This window comes from Sinohyriopsis cumingii, chromosome 8 (assembly GCF_028554795.1).
Source record: "Sinohyriopsis cumingii isolate HCF-2022 chromosome 8, ASM2855479v2, whole genome shotgun sequence".
Classification (NCBI taxonomy): domain Eukaryota; kingdom Metazoa; phylum Mollusca; class Bivalvia; order Unionida; family Unionidae; genus Sinohyriopsis; species Sinohyriopsis cumingii.
Window position 1 is genome coordinate 48,449,941 of NC_142968.1, and position 25,464 is coordinate 48,475,404.

The 25,464-nt window shown below is 35.1% G+C and overlaps 1 long non-coding RNA gene across 1 annotated transcript; it reads right to left on the reverse strand.

Annotated features, from left to right (window-relative positions):
* LOC149793448 (uncharacterized) lies at positions 1 to 25,166 on the reverse strand. The gene is made up of 3 exons (XR_016422789.1): positions 24,849 to 25,166; positions 2,996 to 3,089; positions 1 to 2,156 (listed from the first exon to the last, which is right to left on the reverse strand). It is a non-coding gene; the product is annotated as an uncharacterized LOC149793448 (long non-coding RNA).
* Positions 25,167 to 25,464: the final 298 nt, after the last annotated feature.

Below are 25,464 nucleotides of genomic sequence, written 5' to 3' on the forward strand. Positions count from 1 at the left end.
TGCAGCTGTCCTTATGTCTTTAATTATCCCAATACATCATCGTGCTCTACATACATATGTGATCATTGTATTCAAGTATGTTTTACAGGATCTTCTGAACTTATTGTATAAGCAAGCATATATAATGGGATTTGCCATGTTATTTATAAAATACAATCGTTCAAACAATGAAAACACAGCAAGTCTTTCTGCACTCATTTTCGTGAGTTTCATTCTCTCGATAAGTAGTCCACAATATATAATATACGTTAAAATAAAAACAAGCGTCACAAGGAACCAGATTAGCGTTTTCCGATATTTGAAACAACATGACGTCGTCTTTGTGATGGTCGATATCATTGATAAGGCTCCTTTTGATGCGTTTCGCGTTGAAACGTTTGCACGATTAATTTTCTCTGTCGTACTCGACGCATTAGAGGCCGTTCTGGACCTATCTTTCGGTGATGAAGTTTCTCTGGCGAGACTAATACCTTCTTCTTCTCCTATAAAACCACTGTTTACGTCATAGCCTGGATCGAGTTGCATTTGAATCGCAAGTATATCGGAATTGGATTTACTGCGGGACAAGCAAGTACTATGTGGAAAGTTTGAATTTTTCCAAATTTCCCTTCCAATCAAGAAATAAACAACAGCACAAAATATAGAAAAGATAACTAAAAGAAATAGCGAAAATAGAGCGTATATTTTCTGCCATATATTTGATTGATATCTAGCCTCCGTTGAACATAAAAATACTGTGGTGTTACCGCCAAAAGGATTCTCCATTGTATCGGATCTTACGCCACAAAATACAGGGGCGGGGATTGAAACAATCACAGCTGTAATACATAGAAAGGTACACAGTTTAAAGGCTAAGCTGGTTCCGATTTGTTTTCTCAATGGCTGGCAGACCCTTCTAAACCGGTCAACGGAAATTAATATTAGAGTAAATGTGGACGCAGTACATCCTAAGACGTTGAATAAGCACTTTAATTTACAAGCGGCAGCATTTTCAAAGGAAAAATAATGCGCATGCTTAATCATCTCCACCGGAACCAAAAACACACAACCCACAAGATCAATTACTGCGAGAAACAACACAAATACTCTGAAGTTATCTTGTCTATATTCTCGACTTTTTGAAAATATAACAATGACGATAAGGTTCCCTATTATTCCCATCACTGAAATGAAGCCATGCAGTATCGTTACTGGTAGCAGAGCTCGGGCGTATGTGTCATTCAATTCTATCAAGCGCTCATCTTCTTCTGTGGAGTTCATTGTCATCTTGTGAGTTGCACAATAAGTACAGGATGGATAATACGTCAAACAGCACTGTTGAAAATTAGTGTTCAACTTTTCAGAATACAAAACAGCACGGCATTCAGGAAATCCTTCAATATTTTAACCATAAGGTAAATTATGAATCATCGTGGTGAAAATCTTGTTAATAAACTAACGCATGTTCAGCTTTGCACTTACTATCACACGGTCGACTTGTGTGGTTGTTACCTAACACATATATGTGCTCTGCCCATTCCGTGAGCTTGCTGTTTTTGAAGTATCTGAGATTTCACTGGAAACTTAATATATTATAGAGTTTTTCCACACATTCACATTTCAACCTACCCAAGTCTTCGAGAAAGATATATCATTTCTAAATACGTCATGCATATAGTGTGAATGACAGACCTGCGTTGCTACTATTGCACAGATAACAGAAAAAGCTGCTCAGTTAATTCTGAACATCTCAGGGATTTCTGGATCATCCGAATGAATATTTATGTTTTACTATTAAACATCGTTGAATCGGCCACTGTTGTAACCAAACAGGCTGGCTGCTATACAGACGTTTGTTCGGTATCAAAAGGGGTAAAAATAAACAAATATACATCCACTCTGCAGTTGAATCCGGTTGCAAATGGGCCAGTTTAGGGAAGTTTCGCTATATTTTCTTCCTCACGTCTTTTCCGCAAAGAAGCAATGATGTTGTCGCTTGCAAAACTTTCCATGTTCGTTGGTATCTATGTGCATATTCTGATAGCATCGCTGTTGAACATAGAAATGCATCCAATACATGTATTTATATGAGGTAACGGTTTTATAATAAAACGTTTATCTTGTAGTTTCAACAGATTTTATCTGATGAGCTTCCGTTAATACTTGATGATGGGTACCTGCAATATAACAATGAAAGTGTCATATCACTGTCAAGAGCACAGTTATTGTTTCTGAGAAAACTAGGTTCCAGGACGAAAGAAGTTGTTTGTATGTCTGTTTGATGCATCTAAGATTGTATATATGTATATAGATTTTGGTTCTTTTGAGTTATCATCTCTCTCTCTCTCTCTCTCTCTCTCTCTCTCTCTCTGTCTGCATATATATATATATATATATATATATATATATATGTATATGCAGAGAGACAGACAGGGAGCGATGATAACTGAGTTGATATGAACCAGAATATGTAGCTGCGCTTTGTTATGGCTTATGTAAGTCATACAAAATACACCATACATTATAAATGAAACTAATGTAAAAGAATTAATTTTCTTTATCCCCAGTACGTATTCATCAAAAATCACATTTGCATGCATGAACTGACAAAGATGTGTCACGGTAATACTTTAACAATTCTTTATATACCCATTAGTATACACCAATTTGACTAATACTGGAGATTTGATTATGTATACACCCATTTGACTAATACTGGAGATTTGATTATGTATACACCCATTTGACTAATACTGGAGATTTGATTATGTATTTTGACTATAAAACAGTTTATGGCGCTTCGTGAAATAAGGTGACAAAAAGTAAATTATACAGCAATAAACAAACGTCTTCCCATTTTGAAAATTTGCCGAAATTGTTAAGGAGGTGTTGGAATGAAAACGTTCCCATAAATCTGAGAGAGCGTGTGTATTACATATATCTTAAATAACAACCGTTAGAAACATTGGTATTGCAACACACATATATAACGTACCTAAAATGAAATGATTCATACCTCATTAACACAATTCTACATTCGATGTATTCCCAAGTGGCTTCACCTCAGCTTGCGTACCCTCGTATATCAATACTGTTATGCCATGTAGACACTGAAAAATAAGAAATAGTTATTTTTATCCCCCTGGCAATTTTCGGTATTCTTCCATATTCTAGTCTCTCTTTTAAAGAAACATGTTCGGCATTTAGTTAACACTTCAAACGTTTATATTTTTGTGTTTTCATTATTTGCAATTGGCTTTTGTCTTACGTACTGGGAAGTCAAATGTTCAACACCACGTAAGTTAATATACCGGAATTTCTTAAATGAAATCAATGCTAAATCTGTGTACGCTTCTAATGAGGGTCTGTACACGTGGTAAAGTAATAACGACAAATAATTTCCAAACGTTTTGTGAACTATGTTACACATAACGCACGATTTAATGCATTCATTTGCTCTTAAAACCAAAATGACAATTGCCTCTCCAGCTGTCTCTATGAATAACTAACCGAATATCAAATGATATTTGCTGTTGCAGTCTGGATCCCTGCGTCAGGAGTCTAGCTGTGTATGTTGATGCATTTTAGATCCGCGTCGAAATATTAGAACCGACATTAAGATCTTAGTCACTGGAAAGTTAATTCTAAACTCTCCTATATAATGAGTATACGACTTTAGAACTATATTAATTATGTCTTTAAAACGGTAAAAGAAAAAACAAAAAAAACACAACTACTTCATAGTAAACAGGAAGTAGACGCAAAAGTTACTTGATTACCACAATCACAACTTAGAGGTACGGATTGTATGTCAAATGTATGTTGATAGCTGCCAGTAAGAACCCACTGGCTTGGACGGATCAAGGATAGACTGAGGATTTTTAGAATGCATCGAAACATATTTTTCATTTTCAATTTCAATCTAACGTTCAAAATATAAACAAAGAAATAGCCGAGGTCACCCGAATAATTGAGGTTTCTTAAACACTAAGAAATTTCTGGAGTAGAAAACATAATTTTTGGTAAAATGCTACACCGAAATAAAACAGAAACATTTTTTTGTGACTCTCAGAAATAGTCAGGTTGGTCCTAACCCCCACTACCTCCAGTCACAAACCCCAAGTGAGCAATACACCTTGCTCCAAGAACCAAGTTTTACGATGTGTTCCAATCAAGTAAATGATAATGTACACCTCAAAATTCCATGTATCCAAATGTTTTATAAATGAAACATGTTCTATACCGTACTGTAATGTTAATAATCCTCGTCTTCTTCACAAATCATAAATTGGGCCTAAAATTCCGTACACAATATTTTGTGCATATCACTTATATACTTGAACATTCATATATATATATATATATATATATATATATATATATATATATATATATATATATATATATATATATATATATATATATATATATATATATATATATATATATATATATATATATATTTACATACATACATACATACATATATATATATATATATATATATATATATATATATATATATATATATATATATATATATATATACATATATATATACATATATATATATATATATATATATATATATATATATATATATATATATATATATATATAGAGAGAGAGAGAGAGAGAGAGAGAGAGAGAGAGAGAGAGAGAGAGAGAGAGAGAGTATACAGAGTGAGGCAATTTACAAACAATTAACAGACACAAGTTTAGTTGTTAAATGTTTGACCTTTATCAAGGAGTAGTGTTGTTGTGTATATTTAATTTAATTGCTTGGCTGTTAGTTTTAATGTTTTTATTTCATTATATGCTATTATATTGTAACACTGTTTACTGGACTTGACCTTGTCCAAACTGAGTTCATTTCTGCTTCACCTGAGTGACTTTTTTAAAAACAAATTTAATTTAATTTATGTCAACAGCTAATAATATCTTCATAGCGTCTAGGTTTTTGGAGATTCACATGTGAATTTAGTAGGCTATTGTGTTGTAAACAAACAAGGCTCATTAGATCATTCTAGAAGGTTTTCTTATATCAGGTAATGGTTGTTTTTTTTTATTTAAAAAAAATGCTAATGTGACCTGAAAACTACGTTATCTTGTGACTGTGGGGATTTCGCCAGTTGTGCTTTTACATCCTACACTTTAAGTTGTATTATGTTTGGACCAGTTTATTCTGAATTGCATTTTCTTCAAATCATTGAATTCAAATGATTATTATCCCTGGAAATACAAGTGTTCTGACAAAATTCTTGGATAAAGACATTCATTGGAATTTATTCTTATTCAAATCTGGAATAATAGTTATGTTATTCAACAAGAGTATGTTGACACATCATTACTTCGTAGGCTATAACAGACACGTGATTGATCTCCTTCAATTTTGGATCTCTTTGGGAACTGAACTGTCTTATTCAGGATTTTTTTTACTAGGACTTCTGACTTTAATTCTTGGATTATTTTTGGATTTAATTTGCAGTACCGTAAGTTCTTTTTTTTTCTTTCATTTTTCACTTTGTAGTCTAGGGAAATAAATTATGTGTTAAATTTTACAAAGCTTGTTGTCTTCACACTTTTCTGTTACATTTTTTAAGAGCATAGACTCATAACAGAGTCCATAGGTAATACTGTTAATACAAAGGAAGTCGTATCTGCTATCATCACAAAAGCTGCAGACTTAGCTGAAGCATAATCTTTAACTTTCTTTCCAATAATTCAACTTCACTGTCCAGGAAGAATAACAACTGCATCAAAAGCCATCAATATCCCTTATGATATTCTATGATTGTAATCTCTCAAGTTTGACCAGATAAAACAGGATATTTCCTTGAATACTTTGATCATACAATTGTTATGAAATACATTTATTATCTACTATTACAGAACGTATTTAAATTAGATAAGGAAAACAAAAAGTGTTACAGGCATATATAGATTAAATCTCATCAGCCCACGTCAGGGGTATTTGGATCGTCTTGGTCTTTTCTGCATTGCATTTAAATCTCAGCATGTCTCAGCCGGTTCCAAATATTGGTGATGTGATGTGTGATTTTGATTTTTAACGTAGCTTTAACAATTTTTCAGTCATATCGCTACGATGTCTGCAATGTGGCAGTTTATAGTGATGTCTAGCACTGGGGCATCATGCCGCAGACATGTAGCATGATGTCCCACCCAGTCACATTATCCTGACACCAGACCGACCATTCCTAACACTAACCTCTTAATGCTGAACGCCAAGCGAGGCAGCTGTTAGTACCATTTTTTAAGTCTCTGGTATGACTCGGCCGAGGATCTAACCCACGACCTCCCGCATCCGAGGCGGACGCTCTAACCACTAGGCCACCGGAGCGGTCCAAATATTTTAATATAAATGTGATTTATATTTGTTAACAAATATTGCTTATAGCAAAATTAAAGACAAAAGACGTACCTCGAATCGAGCAAGATGGCAACATCCTATTCGAGGCAGGAATTCGCTCGTATGTTTACATTTTTTTAGGCAATGTTTGACGAAAATAATTTACTGCATCAAAGACTGTGAAACAGTAGCTATTTTTCTCGCGGTGGCTCGGTGATTTGGGTGCCAGACTTGCAACACAATAGGTGGGGGTTCCAATTCAACTCCCGTCTGTTAGAGTAGCGTCATTAATCAAAACAATTGGGTTCAATCACCTTAGTTCGAAATTTTGTACTTGTGTTGCTGAACCGTAAAACATTAAAACTAAACTTATACAAATTTCGTGTGTGAGAGTCTCTGATTTTTCCCAACACTGGTACTAACTGCTGAAGTTGAATATCATTTTAAACCATTGCCGAAATATTAGAAATATTCTACATGTTTGTGACGAAATATGATGAGACTGTGTATCATCCAAGCAATATTAACTTTGCTGTCTATGACATAATATGAATGGTGCAAACCGATATAATTTAAAACACAGCCCAACATGATGAAATAAGGTTTCGTTGCAATAATAGTACAGCCAGATTACAACAAATAGAAAGTAATAGAAGTTTCAGACTGAAAGGCAAACACCTTACCCATGGTCATTTGCCTTATATTTAAGTTCAAACAAATGCACAAGGCGCAACCAGATTGCACGAGACATATTAAACTGCATCAGTAAAAAATCATCGTTAAATCACACATGACGATCAGAGATGACACATAATTTAGACCATTTCTTTTGGTCGCGGTCACAGTTGTGACTTACAGTAATGATTCCGCTATGTCCTTGTACATTACTTGAAACGTTTGACGAAATTACAATTCAAGTGAAATCTCTATTTCTAATAGTATAGGACGAATTACTCAGCCCGTAATTTCTGCAATAATAATAATAATAATAATAATAATAACAATAATAAATTATTATTCCAACTAAAAACACAGTAATTACACTGATATAAAATATATTTAATGTCAATACAAATAAAAGAAAATAAACCTCACACAGAAAGAATACCATATAAGTATTACAAAACTATTAAAATGCATGAGTTGCTTTTAAATTAATCCAAATCGGTGAAATTCTCTCTCTCTCTCTCTCTCTCTCTCTCTCTCTCTCTATATATATATATATATATATATATATATATATATATATATGTTCAATTCCTGTTCCGCATTATGATATGATATTTTAGCTGCTAAAGGTGACTCCATCTACCCCCGGGCTTTCTATCCTCGGGCTTTGGATAACTCACGGTAGCAGTTACAAATTATTTAGTTCCATACACTGACATTAGCAACAAGGGTTATCATTATATATCATATTTCATCCATCTTTAGAATATACCTTGGTTTGTATAGAATGAATCACCAAAATTCAAAAGCTTGACTATTAACTGGTGATGAGTTTATTAAAACAGTGTGTGTGCCCGTCTCCCGCTGAACCGAAAGGCGTTGAAACAATATTTTCCCCAAATTTTTACTATATATCTTTCACTTTTGCCTTTCTCTAATGCATTCCAAATCTATGTATTTATCGAAACCTGATGTCATATACAATACAATAGATACATCTAAGCAGGGACTGATCCATAAGGAAAAACGTCTATTCTGTGTGTGGGTCGGGGGTCCTAAAAAAGTAGGCGAGGTGTCCGTGAGATGAAATCCGTGGAGCAAAGCCACCGTAACCTTCTACATGTTACGTATTTTCCTGGGCATATTTTGTAATATTGAACGGTCAAAAAGCTTGATCAATGTAATGTATCAGTTCTTTTGCAATCGTTTTCTAATGGGGATTGAAGTGGGCTGAAGGGGCACGAGCGCCTCCACGCTCTCATTGACCTACAGCTGCTAGTGCAGATTTTATAACAGGTTACATTTGTTAGTGTCAAAGACAGTCAATGTCTACCGGAGCCTTAGTAACCATAGCCATCATACAATCTTAAAATACTATTGTGTAATAACATATGTTGTACACCCACCCCCTTATGACCTGGTTATCAATATTGAACATTTTCGGCCCGTATTCTCTGTTTTATTACAAACAAGAATATGGCTATTTTATGTGTGCACGTTTCCTTGCATTCAGTGAGAGTAACATAAAATATATGAAAGAAACAAGCATAAATTGCTTGCTTCCTTTATTTAAAATTTCCAGTAAATAAATAAACTGCTCATTAAATTTTATCGTCTGATTTTGTGCACTATTTTATTATACTAAAAAGAAATATGGTTTAGCTCGATAGGGCAAAAGCTAGTATTGCGTGAACTAAGTGATGAAAGGTGAAAGATGTATGTATGTAAACTATGACTGCCGTTCATGAAGGAAATCGCATGCTTCGTATACATATGCGTAAACTCGCATGATTGAAAATAAACACTTAGCTCTAGCTGCAAACGGCAACAGATTCAATATCTGGTAATATCCGGTATCCGGTGCAGCTTGGGGTTGAGTAAGCTTATACATTGGTAATACAGCTAATAACGTGTTACACACAAACACACGCACAAACCTACAAATACGCAGGAGCGCAAGCACAGACACACATATAAATCATCAAATAGCTCTGCTATATTTAATTAAGAAACATGTAGTTTGCCTTTCTTAACGAAGGTGACATTTACAATGTGAAACGCATTCCAGACATGCTTTGTTGTGTAATGTTTACAGTATCTTTCGAAGGTATAGCGGAAGTTATAATCAAATCTGAACTTTTGAAAGATAATTGAATTAAATTTTTAATAAAAACATATGGGCCAAAAAAATACTTCATTTTCACGTTCAGATACAATTCCATTTGCTTTCGCCAGTACATATTTTATCAGCAATTCGTAAGTCGTACATGTCACCATAAACACTACATGCATAAGTGGGAGTATGTAAAGTTTCTTAATACGATCTTTCTGCTCGAATTCACCGTGTCACACCCAGTAGTAAAATAAGTCAAGTGTACCTTTCACCTGTCTTTTTTTTTTTTTTTTTTTGTGTGTGTGTGGTGGCTTTCCTTCTCTTGGATTAAATAAATAAAGGCTAAGGTCTTTGTTAATTCTTCCACATAATATCTCTCACCAGATATCACAGTGATATATGAATTTACATGGACAGCAAATTCAGTACGATTTTAATGTGTGCACGAGAGAGAACTATAAGCCTGAGCATGAAGTCTCTCTCTCTCTCTCTCTCTCTCGTTTATAAGAAGGACGTACATTCCACTTTTCCCTAAGAGAACAAAGAATATTACCGTCTATGTTCGCTTATTCGCCCATTTAAGTCCAACTGCAAACCACATATACCATGTTCTGCCGTTGCATAATGCGCTGTCAGATCAGGATCTATCTTGTCTGTGCAAATCATTACTGAAACGAAATGAATTCACCCATATCTACGGACGCATTATGTGACGGTAAATTTGAATTTGCAGCTAGACGCGACTTATAACCGGGTGCATAATGAATTTGAACTTAAATGGAAGTTTCTAGACTCTTGACACTTTTGCACTGCTGCGTGAATCCTGTTTCTTTGGGACAAATACTTGCAGAGCTCTCCGACGGGACAAAGCTACAGTTTACGTAGGTGTGGATAGACCATTCACGTTTAATGCTATCATTTCCAGCAATCAGAGACCAGAAACTAAAACGAAATCATCTTTTTCTATTCATTTCTTTAAAGTATGTTCTATGACCAATAATGTTGTGATTGTTGTTTATTTATTTATTTATTTATTTATTTATTTATTCATTTTTTAGCACATTTGAAAAAGCTAAAATAGTGAAATCGATTAAGTTTGACAACCCCGCCAATTACTGGTGTAACTTTTCAACTAATACAGTGAATTAAATAAGACATTTTGCGCAGTTCTGCTATCTTATAGATGTTTGTCCCTAGTATAAAATAATATGTATTATAATCTGTGTATATCAGTGGTCTGAGTGATCGATGTAGATGCCATAATTTTCGAGTTCGAATATTATTTTTCCCTTTCACTGCTTTATCGATCTATCGGAATCAAGTCAAGTCGTTTTACATTTTTCCACATTTATATAAATAGCTTCTAGTTCTTAAATATACTGCTAATATAATTATTAAAGATTATCTTGTGCTCGGCAATGTTATTCAAATAGCTGATACATGCTTTTCAAGCAGTGCTATATCGATTCGAATTTCTTGACAAAATGTACTATGTCCGTTAAACTGACGTCTCTATTATATCAGTATTAGATAATTATGATGATATCAAGCTAACTTACAGCCTTCGTAACATGTACTGTATATATTCGCCTGTAAGTCGAGTCAAACTGCAAGCAACAAAGATCTTGATCCGTCGTAGCATAATGCGCCTGCCGATCAAGGTCTTTGTTGTTTGTTCTACTGATTACTCTAAACAAATTGGACAGAATCAGTCGGTGAATTATGCAGCAGCAGAGCTGGATCTGTAGATTTTGAAGTTGAACAAGTCGTTATGCGAGTACATAAAGCGATTATTGTGTCGGTCAACAAAACGTCAAAGAACGTTACGGCTACCATAGAGACAAACAAGACAAATAAGAGTGGGCTTGAGCATTTATGTACCTGTTGTACACATCAGGGCATTTAGTATCGCATTTCAACTTGTTATATCCTTGAATTACGCATAAATCTCCTGAATACATGCTGCACCACGCCAATACAATGACAAGGTTATATTATTCCACTCTTTTTTTTTTTGTTGAGAATATCCTTTCCTGAACAATACCTTTAGATACGCACTTTGGTCAGGGCGTTGATTTATACCATTAGACACGCAATTAGTCATGATATTATAAAATACGTAAAATATATGTTTTCCATTCCCCATTTTCCCCCCAAAATAAAAATAAAAATCACACTAAAATTAAGTCAGGCTAATGTTCTTTGTCGACAGACCACGATAAAAGCTGAGAGGCTCTGGCTTTCTACCAGACTCACTATTCATAAGCAAATCTATGAAGCCGCTAAGAAGAATGTCACAAATATAGTCCATGCAGCGAAATCAGATTACTACATTAATAAGATCATGGAAAGTTCCAGCTGCAGAGAGCTCTTCGAGATTACTAACAAGCTAATGTCAAGGAACAAATCTACACCACTTCCAACTACTTTCTCTCCAGTCGACCTTCCGGACATGTTTGCAATTTTCTTCCGTGACAAAGTACAAACCATTAGAGATAAGCTTGACACCAGAATTTCAATTGACTCGTCGTCACCATACAGTTGGGATACAGAATTTGAGCGGCAAGCATTAGCAGCAGCTGAACCTGTCTCTATGGATATCGTACGTACAATCCTGATGAAGAGTGCACCAAAGTCATGTGAACTTGATCCAATTCCAACATCACTGCTGCTTGAGTGCTTAGATCCAGTATCGCCTTCACTAACTGATGTCATTAATACCTCTCTCTCATCCGGGGAATACCCATCATTTTTTCAAAACTGCCATTGTAAAGCCTCTGCTGAAGAAACCAACACTAGACCATAACGATTTAAAGAACTACCACCCAGTTTCTAATCTCCCATTCATACAAGAAATCTTAGAAAAGGTTTTTCTATTCCAACTTGTATCTCATCTAAATTCAAACAGTCTTTTAAGCAATGTACAATCTGCATATCTCCCTTTGCCAAAGTACTGAAACCGCTCTTCTGAAAGTAGTTAATGACATTCTCTCTGCGTTGGATAGTAGAAAGATTACAGCCATCCTCCTTGATTTGGCTGCAGCATTTGACACAATAGACCATAATATATTACTTTACTGTCTCCAGCATGTATTTGGCTTTCATGATACAGCCTTAACGTGGTTCAAGTCCTACTTGGTCAACAAGACACAAATTGTATCTGAAAATGGAATACACTCCAGACCAGTTGATCTATGCTGTGGTGTTCCACAGGGGTCTGCTCTTGGACCTGTTTTCTTCATTCTGAAACTCAGTCGCTCTCAAGTGTCATAGATCATCATCCAGTGTCTCACCAACTGTACGCTGATGACACCCAAATATACAAATCTAGCCACCCAACTGAAGTTGATCCTACCATCCAAGGTGTAGAGAGGTGCATTTCAGATGTGAAATCATGGATGACATGTAACAAGCTGCAGATGAATGATGATAAACTGAGGCCATTCTGATCACAACACAAAGACTTTCTCATTCACATCCTATACCTCAAAGAACAAATATCAGCAACACCAACATTAAATTTACATAATCAGTACGAAACCTAGGTGTTACTCTGGACAGTACTTTCACATTGCACCAACATGTCATGAACATATGCAAGGATGCATATCTTGAGCTGAGACGCATCTGCTCAATTCGCAAATATCTTTCAGTTGATGCCACTAAAACACTTGTGTGTTCATTAGTACTTTCAAGACTGGACTATTGTAACTCAATTATGTCTGGTTCATCTCAATATCTGCTCCAAAACTTCAAAAAGATCAAAACACAGCTGCTCTGATCATCCTTAGAGTACCACGACCAGGGCACACCACCCCGCTGCTATGTACCCTACACTGGCTATCCATTCGATCCAGAATCAAACACAAAATTTGTTCTCTGTGCTACGTTTCACTGTCGGACTCTAGTCCAACATACCTATCCGACCTCATCCATGTGTACACACCGGCAAGATTCTTACGCTCCTCTTCTGACAATCGTATATTCATTATTCCCACTATGAAAACAAAATCATATGGACAGCGTTCTTTTGCATACCAGGGCCCAGCAACGTGGAATGAATTGCCAACTGAACTTAGACACAAAGACACAGTGATCACATTCAAGAGGCCTCTCAAAACTCACTTATTTCGACTGCAAGAACAAACTTAAAGACCTAATAATGTTTCCTACCTTAAATATTCTCAGCATGTTTTTTTTTAATGTTTTCTAATTTCATGGTGTTTGTTTTTATAATCATATCATTATATGTTTTCTATCTTATAGGTGTTGTCTAATGTTGTAAAGCGCTTAGAGATTCTAAAGATTGGGCTCTATACGAAGTCCTCATTATTATTATTATTATTATTATTATTATTATTTGCAACAACGTTACATTGCCTTAACTTTCTGAATAAATCAAGTCATACCGTCAGTGCATACAATGGTTGTTAAGATGTTTTTAATATGCCTTTTAACACATTATTGGCTTTATCATGCCAAGAAAATGAGAGAACCGTGTGGCTTTCACAAAGTAGCACTGAGACAACGGATTATGGTTGGCCTGGGCGAGTATCGAACTCACGATCCTTGGATTACAAGTCTGTTGCTATACCAGTTGCGTTACCGTGACTCCCTCCCGCAACTTTCCTCTCAGGTGTGATGAGAACGCCCTCCGACTAATTAGCATATTTACTTCTTGAAAATGGGTTGCTCTTACTGAGGCAAAAAAAACCACAAAAAAACCCCACAAAGAAACAAAATAAAAAATAAGAACAAAAAAGTCATTATCAGTGATCGACACACACCGAACTGTCTATCTATCATAATGTTCGGCAAGAGCTATATATCTCAAACATATTTATGGAAGCTATTCAGATTATTCATCCAATTTGTCACTGTTCGTTCTGTATTGACGAGTTTTCTATTATTCGATGGCAATAATTCGTTTCTACATTGACGAGTAGTACTCTTTTATTTTGCCGAGTATTCTTGTTTACATTGACGACTATTCTTTTATATATTGACGAGTATTCATTACTATATTGGCGAATATCCTTTTCTATATTAACGTGTATTCTTTTAGACATTGGTAAGTATTCGTTTCTGCATTGACTAGTATTCTTTCTACATGGACGTGTATTATTTTAAATACTGACAAGAATTCTTTTCTACATTGACGAGTATTCTTTTATATATTTATGAGCATTCGTGTATATATTGACAAAAGGTTTCAATTCACTTTTCACAATTTTGTCAACTTTGTTTATCCATACACACTAAGTGTCGTGATATATCGACTGTTATATATACCAAGTAACAAAGAGTCATATTGCTTCCCACATAATCTGCTTATGCTATTGTTCAGGAAGTGCCACGGAAATACGACTTGACGATAAGATAGTAAGTAGATGCACCAAGATAGGTGCAGCGGCATCAACGGAAAAGACGATCAACCTAACAAACAAACCATCCAGCGAATTATCTCTCATACAGTTTATAACGTCGCCCTCTTAGTAAGAGGGATGGTTAATTGGATTTGGCTGGCGCTATATACAGGATGACCTCCTTCGATATTATAGACCTGTGGGAGTGAAGAAGAATTGAATTTCAACAGAGAACTCATCGAACATACTGGGAATAAATAAAGCAATACGATCCCCCTTTGACAAGAAAATAACAAATTTAATCAGAACAAATTAATAACGGCAGTTCCAATTCAAGTTAGAATATGGCAATATAATTTAACAGGTGTGTCTAATTTGGATCTACTTCATCATCATAACGAGAGGTGAAAAGAGCGCATTGTCCACGATTGATGTGCGTCACCTTACTTTCTTTTGACCGTATATCAAAGTCCCTAGTTCGTCTTTCCTAACCTCTATGCTTATCCCCTTCATGGACTTCCTTGTCCTTTTATTCTGATATCGTCCTTCCTTTCCTCGGACTTCTGTATTCAGACTGTCCCGTCTCTCTACCAGAGAGCTGTTCCTTAAAGGACAAAATTACCCTACATTTCTGTATACCCCACTCTCTACGACGTATAAAAATTCCCTCTCGTTACTTAGAGCTTGTTGGCTATCCACGTAAATTCTTACTTAGAACGGTAGGACATTGACTTCGCTTCCAGCAGCAGATCTTAAAATTACCACGTGAGCGTCTATCAACTACTACCGTACTTTTTACATGCTATTACATGTTCGATTACTATTTCATGGAATGCACAAATTGTAACTCACAGCAATCCTTAACCTACAAGATTATTCAAACATTACAAAATCAGATATTAGGTAAATATCGGGAACTCACGATAATCTGTATCAACCAAAGGAAGTTATTTCGTATATTCATATGAAATCCTACACATGTGAACATTTGTATCGCATGCAATCAATTATACCAATGAACTAATAACTGTAAAATTATACGGTAAAATGCATAACAATTCTAGCATCAACACTTTCCATGAAATTGAATAAAATAAAGTGCATACCACCTCTAGCATCAACACATTTCCATGAAACTGAATAAACGATACATAATATGGAAACCTAGTCATAGCAAACATATTTGCATAAGACAAACAATAAAATAATAGAATATTACGTGAAACTAAAATGGCATACCGTATTGTTGTTCTCTTTCTGAACTTGTGCGTCCTAGCACTAAAACTTGTCTTTCCTTTTACAAGTCGGGCACCTGGTCCCTTTCTTGTTTAACCAGGAAAGCACTATTCTCTTTAGGCTTCCCACGGAATGAGGACTATTTCCTCTTTCGGAAGATTTCAGACTAAAGATTTTCGACTAAGGTCGTCACTTTAAAGTCTGACTGCCCTAAAGTGTACGCCTTAATTTATTCTGCCCAATTGTAGGCAGCGGGCCTTAAATATTTCCAAAGAAATAATTCCTTTCATCAGGATTAGACAGATCGGAATATGTGAACGACGGTGCGTACCAATTTCCCTTTGAAACGAATTATAAGTGGACATAGGTTCCTACCAAGCGGTTAGGGTTGGTAGCTCAAATGTTTACTTTCTAATGACCGTGTTAAGATACCTCTGTCAATTTCACTGAGTTGGAATGCTGCCCCTTTGAAGTTTACACTGACATGGGGGAGATGAACGAAGAAAGGTCGAAGTGACTTTTTTGGCTTAAATGCTATAAAATTGTAATGCTCAATGCATTCAACTTTAATGTTCACTGTAATTCAAAATTCGACCGTTCACACAGTTTCTCGATATCGGTTTCAGTCAACGCTACATTGATCATGTTTTAGCGAGCTTGGTGTCGAAGATGTTGTTATCTTCAATTATTTACACACAATACCTAACTGAACCTAGCATGTCAAACAAACAGAAAATAGGGTAAAAGGTATGACGAGTAAACAAAACGACTTAGAACGGGTATAATTAAGAATCTTGATCTGAAATATTATTGTATTATTATTATTAGTAGTAGTAGTAGTAGTAGTTGTAGTATTGAAACTATCACATGCGTTGAAATTAACAATTGTTTTCATTAACATTACTAACTTTATAAATAATTTTGAGATTAAGTAAGTCCAGTCATGCTGTGGGTGTTAAAGACCTCTTGAAATCCATTTTATAGGATATGACAGCCGAGCAGAAGTAAAATATTCTAGACTACAAACGCTTTATACAATTTTAGTCAGTAGTTTACATTTGTAGTTTGCAATGGCAGCCATCGTTCCTAATACAACAACCGGAACGTGTTTGTATGTCACATATATTCTCGCCGTAAATGTCTTCGCTAAAAATGAAAATTAAAATCTATTCGGACCGCCTCGGTCAATTACAAAATTGGATTGATATTATGACTGCCTGAGAAGTTGCGACCGAAAAAAATGGTTCGATGCTTTCGCAACTCCTCTGTCGATTCTTGATTCGTAAATAGCCCTGATGGTTCCAATATCAGCCACCGGCACACATTTGAAGTAGGATGGATCCATATGAATGACAGACATTTTCTGACGCATATGTTGTGGATATATATATATATATATATATATATATATATATATATATATATATATATATATATATATATATATATATATATATATATATGTGTGTGTGTGTGTGTGTGTGTGTGTGTGTGTGTGTGTGTGTTTGTGTGTGTGACTTTTGAAAGTGTCAGTTATGAAATGTATATTGTTTCGCTCGATCTAGTCAATTGGGTACTTGGTACTTGCACATAATCCTTACAAAACAAAATATATTCGCGAAGTGGTACAGTCGACAGAGAATCATGCATACACTGCCTAAACAGACATAAAGAAAAAAAAATTTGGGCACTGGTGTGACAGTGTGTCACTTCGGTTAATTAGGTGTCCTTTCTGTTATGGATTCTGGGTACATTTGCGTAAAAGTGCCTTAAATGCCTTCCGAAATTAATCTGCTAGTCCTTTGACGTGGTAAAAAGAGGGTAAAAAGAGGGTGGTCGCTGGGACGATACAATTACAATATGAACAAACATTAAAGTTGACTACGGACGTAAACTTATACCCAGCTAAAAAGAGAACGGATTGCTGATCATGACGTTAAATGTATGCAAGAAGTGACATAGCTTAGTATCTACTACTTTCAGCACATAATTAATAAACTTAATCGGACAACGTGATGTAACTCTTGCAGATGATTCAAGACCTACGTATTTTGATTTTGTTATGGCGTAAACAACATACTTTATTTCAATTAACCACCAAACTTCAAGAAAATAATAAAGTGCATAAACAAAACACAATTATTTATCTTCATTGAAAGTAAGATGCGTTGTTGGTACTTAGTGCAAGTTTATTTAATTCATGTCTTTTCTCATCACGATTTCGTTGACCCTTTTGAATGTCATTGGTTCACACATGTATGGATCAAACAAAACTGAGTTAGCCTTACCCACTGGTACTAATGTTCAGTCCATTTATAAAGCATCATCTTGATGTGCCATGTAAGTTAGTGTTTGTTTGCATCGATTAGAAGGGTAGCGTAACAAAGACTGCAAATCAAGTGTAGTGTCTTGAAAAGGTTCTGCAAATAATGGTACTTAATTCAAAACAATAAAAACTCATAATACCACAATTAATATAAAGATTGTGTACTATAAATCAAGATTGTAAATGGTATGCAGAGAGAGAGAGAGAGAGAGAGAGAGGGTACATTTTACTACTTGGAGAAAACTTTGTTTTTAAAACATCTGACATGGTCATAGTTTGCCGATTATTAAAGCGGTCCCCAATAGGTGGGTTTTGCTTCGCTTTTAAAGAACCAATAAACTTGATAAATGCACACATTCTCTTCAGTTCCGATTGCAATTTAAATAAGGAAGTTTTATCGACTTTAACATGAAGCATTTTAGCACACACACCTTAAATAGTGCTAATGTGTCCTTGGTGATTAAGCCGAAACCTCAGCTGAATCTTTGATGTGATTCATAGAGAGGTTAGCTGCGTATCCTGGCAAGGAAGTCATGACGAATGAACCGAGACAAAGAGTAAAATCATAACTGAATAAACCATATGTAGAAGTCATGCCTGATTGTTTCGTTCTAAGGCGGTTCTGGTTATGGTGCATTCTCGAGATTTGTTGTATGGTAATCTTTATCTCTATTTATTTTTACAAACGTTGTTGATCAGAAATACCGAAGCATGTGTGTGTGTGTGTGTGTGTGTGTGTGTGTGTGTGTGTGTGTGTGCTAAAATGCTTCGGCCAAACTTAACAATAGTTTGTACGTTCTTTTTCTTCAACAAAAATGTAGATGCTATGTAAGATAGGTTTAAGGAAAAAAGCTGAATTTAAATAAACTATTTTGATATTCTTTGAAAGAAAATAATCATACTTCGTAACATACATATTTATGGGAGAAAACACAAACTGACCTATCTTGCGTGTTCTAATTAAAATATTTATATACATTTTTTATGCTAAACATATATGCATCTGCACAACGACATTCTCGATTTAACTCTTCTGGTCAAAGTATCAATATTGATATATAAAACAAGAATACTTAACAGATAATATTCTACAGAATATATATACATTGTGCGAAGGGTAGTGTACATGAAATATTATAACAAATGCACTTCATTTTAGGTTTCACGTTGTAACACTGATGCATACAATACACACTTGATTACACATGAGAGAGAGAGAGAGAGAGAGAGAGAGAGAGAGAATATGTTAAGAATTTGGTCAGTATTTTTTTTACTGCATTATGAAGCTCTTACCAGTTAATTGTATTGTTTATTTTTTTCTTCTTCAAGTTGTCTTAGTGTGTGCGCGCGTAAACTGAAAGCTTGTGATTACTGGTCAATATCGTCATTCATATTTACTCCATTATTCCGTAGAAATTAGAAAGGAAATATTTTTGCTTAATCCCCCCCCCCCCACACACACACATTTACGGTACAAAAGAAATTGAAAACATACACTTGTTTGAAAATAAAATGAAAGAAATTAACTTTGGATTGTTATCGTACATTCCTTCTTTTTTCATCATGCGAAATATATATGTTACGGATGCCGGCATGCCTATGCATCCTTGGTGTATAGTGTATCGCTTATCTCAATTAACAAAATCGCAAATGAGACGAAAACATCACCCGATTGCTTGAAGGCATCTGACATTTACGCATGATAAGTTACTTATTGCAAACTGACCCAGATTATATTGTATCCAGGTTAACTATAAGACGGTATCTCGCAAATAAACAATAATTTTTTAAAAATACATTGAATGTGAGTACAAAATGATAATATTTTTGGTAGCATGGGTTACAGAAGTAATTATTAAAGCAAGTTATTATTGTTTATAATATTTGCCCTGCAAACACCAATTATGATTACATATGGCAAACACATAGAAGCCCGGGTGATAAACACAACTGGCATATAGCAATAAACACATTGTTTAAACTTACCGACAGTATATCAAATATATAGGTTATTTTATTACGAAGCAAACCAACCCCGGAAACTGACTTTGGTATCTGTTTAGTGTGCCGATTTTTTCTTCTGAAGTCGGCCAACAAAAGGAAGTCATGTTTGGTTCCTTTGGATTCTATAAATGTGCCTATTTCTTTCTTCTTTTTTATATAAAGTCTGCCGACACAGGGAAGCCAGCATTGATTCTTTTTACCTGTATTAACTGAAATTTTCCAAATAAATTGAAACAATGGAAATGTTTTGAAAGCGACACAATCTAGTGCGTCGTGCACGCATACCGATATAAGGCTGAACAGTAAATTAGTTTTCATTAGTTTCATCTAAATATTCCCTATCCATAGTTTATAGTGTTTTATTTTTCGACAACAAGAAGCGTGTACTTCGTCTTATAGGGATAAATGTACGTCATTTCCGGTTGGCGTCCTCTATAGGTGGGAAATCGGAAGTAAGGGGAAGTAACAGCGTTGTATAATTTTATTTCGAGTAATTCAATTATTATTTCCTCTTTATACTTGATAATATTTTTGCTCTTTTAATGCAAGCGTAACTACTTTTAATCACGTAATGTAAATCTGATGTAAAAAGGAAAATGTTGGAGTATGGCCGGTGATTTTTAAAATCAACCATGGCATCATGGAAACTCACTAACACTTCGCTCCATGACGTTTGCTCCTACTAAATGGCTAATTGTTTCCGGCTAAGGAATATTTCCATTGCATCGAGCTCCACTAATCAAACAAATAATCACACAAATCTAATAATTCCTTAAAACGGTGCGCTATAACCAAATGAGAATACTCCAAATTTATTACGATATGATCTCCAAAAGCGGTGAATTAGTCCGACGCATGTTATGTCGTACTAAAGTCTAATTGCAGGATAATAATTATATCAATTAATGCATCAGTCAGTCAATAACAACAGGATATATATTTCAAAAATAATGTAATTGACCTAAAGAACAGTTGTAGACGAAACCCTTATGGAGGTTGCAATTTATTAATACTAGTATGTGATCTTTCAGTTATATCGCTAGGGTGTCTGCAGTGTGGCAGTTTATAGTGATGTCGAGCATTGGGGCTTTATGCTGCAGACACGTAGCATGACGTCACACGTAGTCACATATATTTTACACCAGGCCGACTAGTCATAACACTAATATCCTAATGCTGAGCTCCTAGCGATGCAGCTTTTAGTACCATTGTCATGTCTTTGCTATGACTCTGTTGTGGATCGAACCCGCAACATCCCGCATCCAAGGCGGACTCTCTAACCACTAGGCAACCTGAACGGTCGTACTGATTGTTAAGACTGGATTAGATGTGCAACTATGTCCTTGTTGGTCATAAAGTACGAATGTCCACGGTCTCCGTGATTTTGTCAAATAGTGTGCGTCCTTAGTTTGTATGGATTATATAGAATATTTGTGTAAACGTGTGCGTCCTCGATTGCATTGCTAAATTTCATGTTCCTTAGAAATGATAATAAAGTTCCCTCCTTGATACATCACCATTTGCCATTAATGTACTGCATCAGCCAGTATTTCGTTTCGCTCTAACATCGCCAGAATAAATTTCTTGTGTGTGTGTGTGTGTGTGTGTGTATGTATATATATATATATATATATATATATATATATATATATATATATATATATATATATATATCTGTGTGTGTGTGTGTGTGTGTGTGTGTGTGTGTGTAGATAGATAGATAGATAGATAGATAGATAGATACCATACAGTGGGAAAAGGCAGCAAATAACGGAATTACGGCTGATCACTTACTTGGAGAGAGAGAGAGAGAAGGAATGTAGCGACTCTGGTGGCCTATCAGCAACGTTATGCAGCCATGCAGGGCAAATTAGTTCGATCGTTCACTCGATTTCATGATGAAGTTTGTTTCGTCGGTACAACATACCGGCCAATTGCATTTCTTATAAGTTTTGTTTATGTACTTCTTACAATTGTTATATTTTACCTAGGTGAACTCAGTTACTCAATCCAAGAATTTCATATTTTATTTTTTATTTACTTGATCCGGGCAATAAAACCATAGTCGATGATCCGCTCCATGACAATGACCAGACCAAACCACTACCACGTAATAAGTGAACGTAACAATCTGTATAATTTTCATTATCCATAGTTTTCGAAGTCTTGTAAATAGAAAATTAAGCAAATAAAGAATGACTGTTGATTATTTGGGTATTTATCGACAATCTTGTTTGAATTGATTTAATTCTCTGATACAGAAGGAAAGTGTGAGGAATTCACCAATAAATGGTCAATTTCTGCCTGTTTCCCTTGAAAATGCGAGCCATTTTCTAATTTGCTGTATTCACATCACAATAGTAATTGCCATTTTCTTTTTTGGGGGTTCATGCACGGGAAAAACCAACAATTAGAACGAATATAATCAGTAGATTTGCTGACATAATTCTAGTTATTCTGTCGTTTATACCTGTAAAATTAAATTATAAGAACTGACCAGTTAATTAATATTTAAAGATTAGGAAGTAATAACCGACCCACCACGCCTGCGTTACAACACGCATTGAAGTTTCCAAATATAAAGTTATTTAAATAAAATTTAAACCAAAACAAAGTGAAAGAATTATAAAAATAACTTACAGTGTATGAATTCCTAGAATGTACTAAATTGAATTTCTCACTAATCCGGAAACTGTCCGAAGGTATTCCGAATGAAAGTTCTAATCTGTTCATGTGCTACATTGTTAGGAACACTGAAGAATCACAGTTCTAAATCCAAACAATTTTACTTCAATGTAATCGCATGAACTTACCGGTAGAATATTTCCGAAGCCATTAAAAGTTTTCCATAATCCGATAGAATTATTAAAATATTAAGTCCTTGAATAAATTCACATAACCCAATAGGTACTGACTGTTTACATTAAAGACTTTCCAGTCTATTAATCTCAACAAACAAATATATAAAAAAAATCACAATTTTTTTCTCAACGAATCTTACAAAACTAGTATATATTGAGAATATAATAAGTGGTACGTGTATTTTCATTATATAGTCATAATATACGCATCACATCAACAGAATATGATTCACTGAAAGATTTTCGAACAATTAAATTGTATTCTTTTGTTAAATAGATCAAATGGTCATGTTATGACCTTCTCATACCATTCAACCAACCAACAATAAGGACTTGCATGCTAGCTTCAACAGGGCAAATGGACCCCTAGTTTCGTGACCTCCATTAGAATTAAAGCTTGGCGTGCTTGATCGACATAGTTTTTCACTTGACGTAGGAAATCAGCTTTGACTCATGAATGAGAATTTTACACGTATTGTACAAGTTCTTTACTATAGTACTACCCAGCCACTGCATTTAAAGAATTAAAATATAAACATCATGAACCCAAAGGGGACTTAAAACAAAAATATGCTATAAATTAAATAGATGATACAGATACGCATAACATGCCCACCCACTCCAGCAGCTTCGCAAGTTGTATTATGACAATCCGATCATAATAAAGTTGGTACATAGTTTACTCCAGTAATACGTCAATGAATTTATAAAATTAAACGTGAATCCTTAAATGAATTGAACACACTTTATGCATCATCTGCTACCACGACTTAAGTGACAGACGAAGACACAAGCGGAATGGACATTTTCAGGACAAGGAGACACTTTAATTGGTCACTTCAGAGTTATTTAAGGAATAGTTGTTTGCAGTTATATGACCTGATCTAATAGGATACAAGGTGTGTTTGTGTGTGTATAGGAGTTTTTTTGTGTGTAGGGGTGTGTTTGCGTGTGTATGTGTGTGTTTGTGTGTGTATGAATGTGTATGGGTGTGTATGGGTGTATTTGTGTATGTATCTGTGTGTTTGTGTGTATATGGGTGTGTTTATTTGTGTATGGGTGTGTTTGTGTGTGATAAAAGTGTAATCAAGATCTTATCCTATACAAAGATCTCGTTTTCCACGATATATAGAAAGCAATCAATAGTTGACTTGCACTTTATGCAAAATTTACTGTAATTTCTTGAAACCTGAAACGTGTATTTGACACAGATATTGCCAGATGTATATCATGCTACTCAAATCCCATATGTTGCATGCATATTTACCAAAAATCTTCTTTAGCACGTTATAGTGAATAACTCTATTTATGTAAGAGAATACAAACGTGATAGTGAATCGAGCTGCTGTCAGAGAGAGAGAGAGAGAGAGAGGGGGTGGGGGGGGTGGGGGGATATAGCTTAAACTCGCATTTGAAGGAAGATGTGGAAGGTATAAATGTCATTTAAAGAAGTATTTTAGCAACGTCCGACTTTAGCTTTTATCTTTGTTCTATTTGGCCATTTGTCGCATTTATTGATAGCATTTTGTGTCAAGAACGTTCCTTGTTTGCGCGCACAAAATATGATTTTCGAGATATAACATGCTTAGAGGCCATGGAGATACGTGCACTTTACGTTAAGAAAAAAAAACATACTTAAGTAAAGAGAACTGTAGACAGATAAAATAGTTAAATTTAGGACACCTGTATTATATTTTGAGAACTTAACGTTCAATCGGCACTATAAAGTCTACATCATTAGTATTGTGTTCTCATGCCCCAAAACCTTGTACATACAATTTAATTGACTCTTGCGATCATGAGATAACGACTGAAAACTGAGGCGAATACTGACGTACTGAACCGATAGAAAGTATATATGTAGAAGTGTATACGTGTATTAAATACTAAACACAAATGTCATCTAGTAGAAAGGATCACTTACATGAAAATTCGAATCCATCTTTGTATTCAGCTACATCTCTGTCAGCACTTTCACGGAGGTTCACTCTTGCCTATAGCTCCAGATAAACAGTCCTGTACTCTGTGTATACAAGCACTATGATACAATATCACATACTAATACTGTGTCACTGCATATACAATACACACATTCCTGTTTAATTGGGTGTAAGCACACATCTATTCCGAGTGAGGCTCTTAAGCGCATGTGAACCATCCAAATTTCATTTCGGACCGATTGTCCGCCAAATTAGAGGGAAGCAATGGAAAATTGGATTCCAAAGGTCTGAATTAAATTTGGTGAATGTCCTAATGAGTCATTTCCCATTATGTTTTTTTTTTTTTAAAGATGCATTAATGCGTCATTAAGAAGCATAAGAGAATAACAACCCAGTGAGAAATAGACGGAGATAGACGGACAAAGAGAAAAGTAAATGATATACGGTGTAAAAGTGGGCATATTAATCATATATTTCAAAACTGGACACAGTGGTACTTGCCTATGAGTTAGATTAAGAGAGGACGATTCAAATTTCATGCAAAATGTCGAATCCTTTTGATTACGCTCATTACAGATTTTTAAACATCCCTCTCTCTCT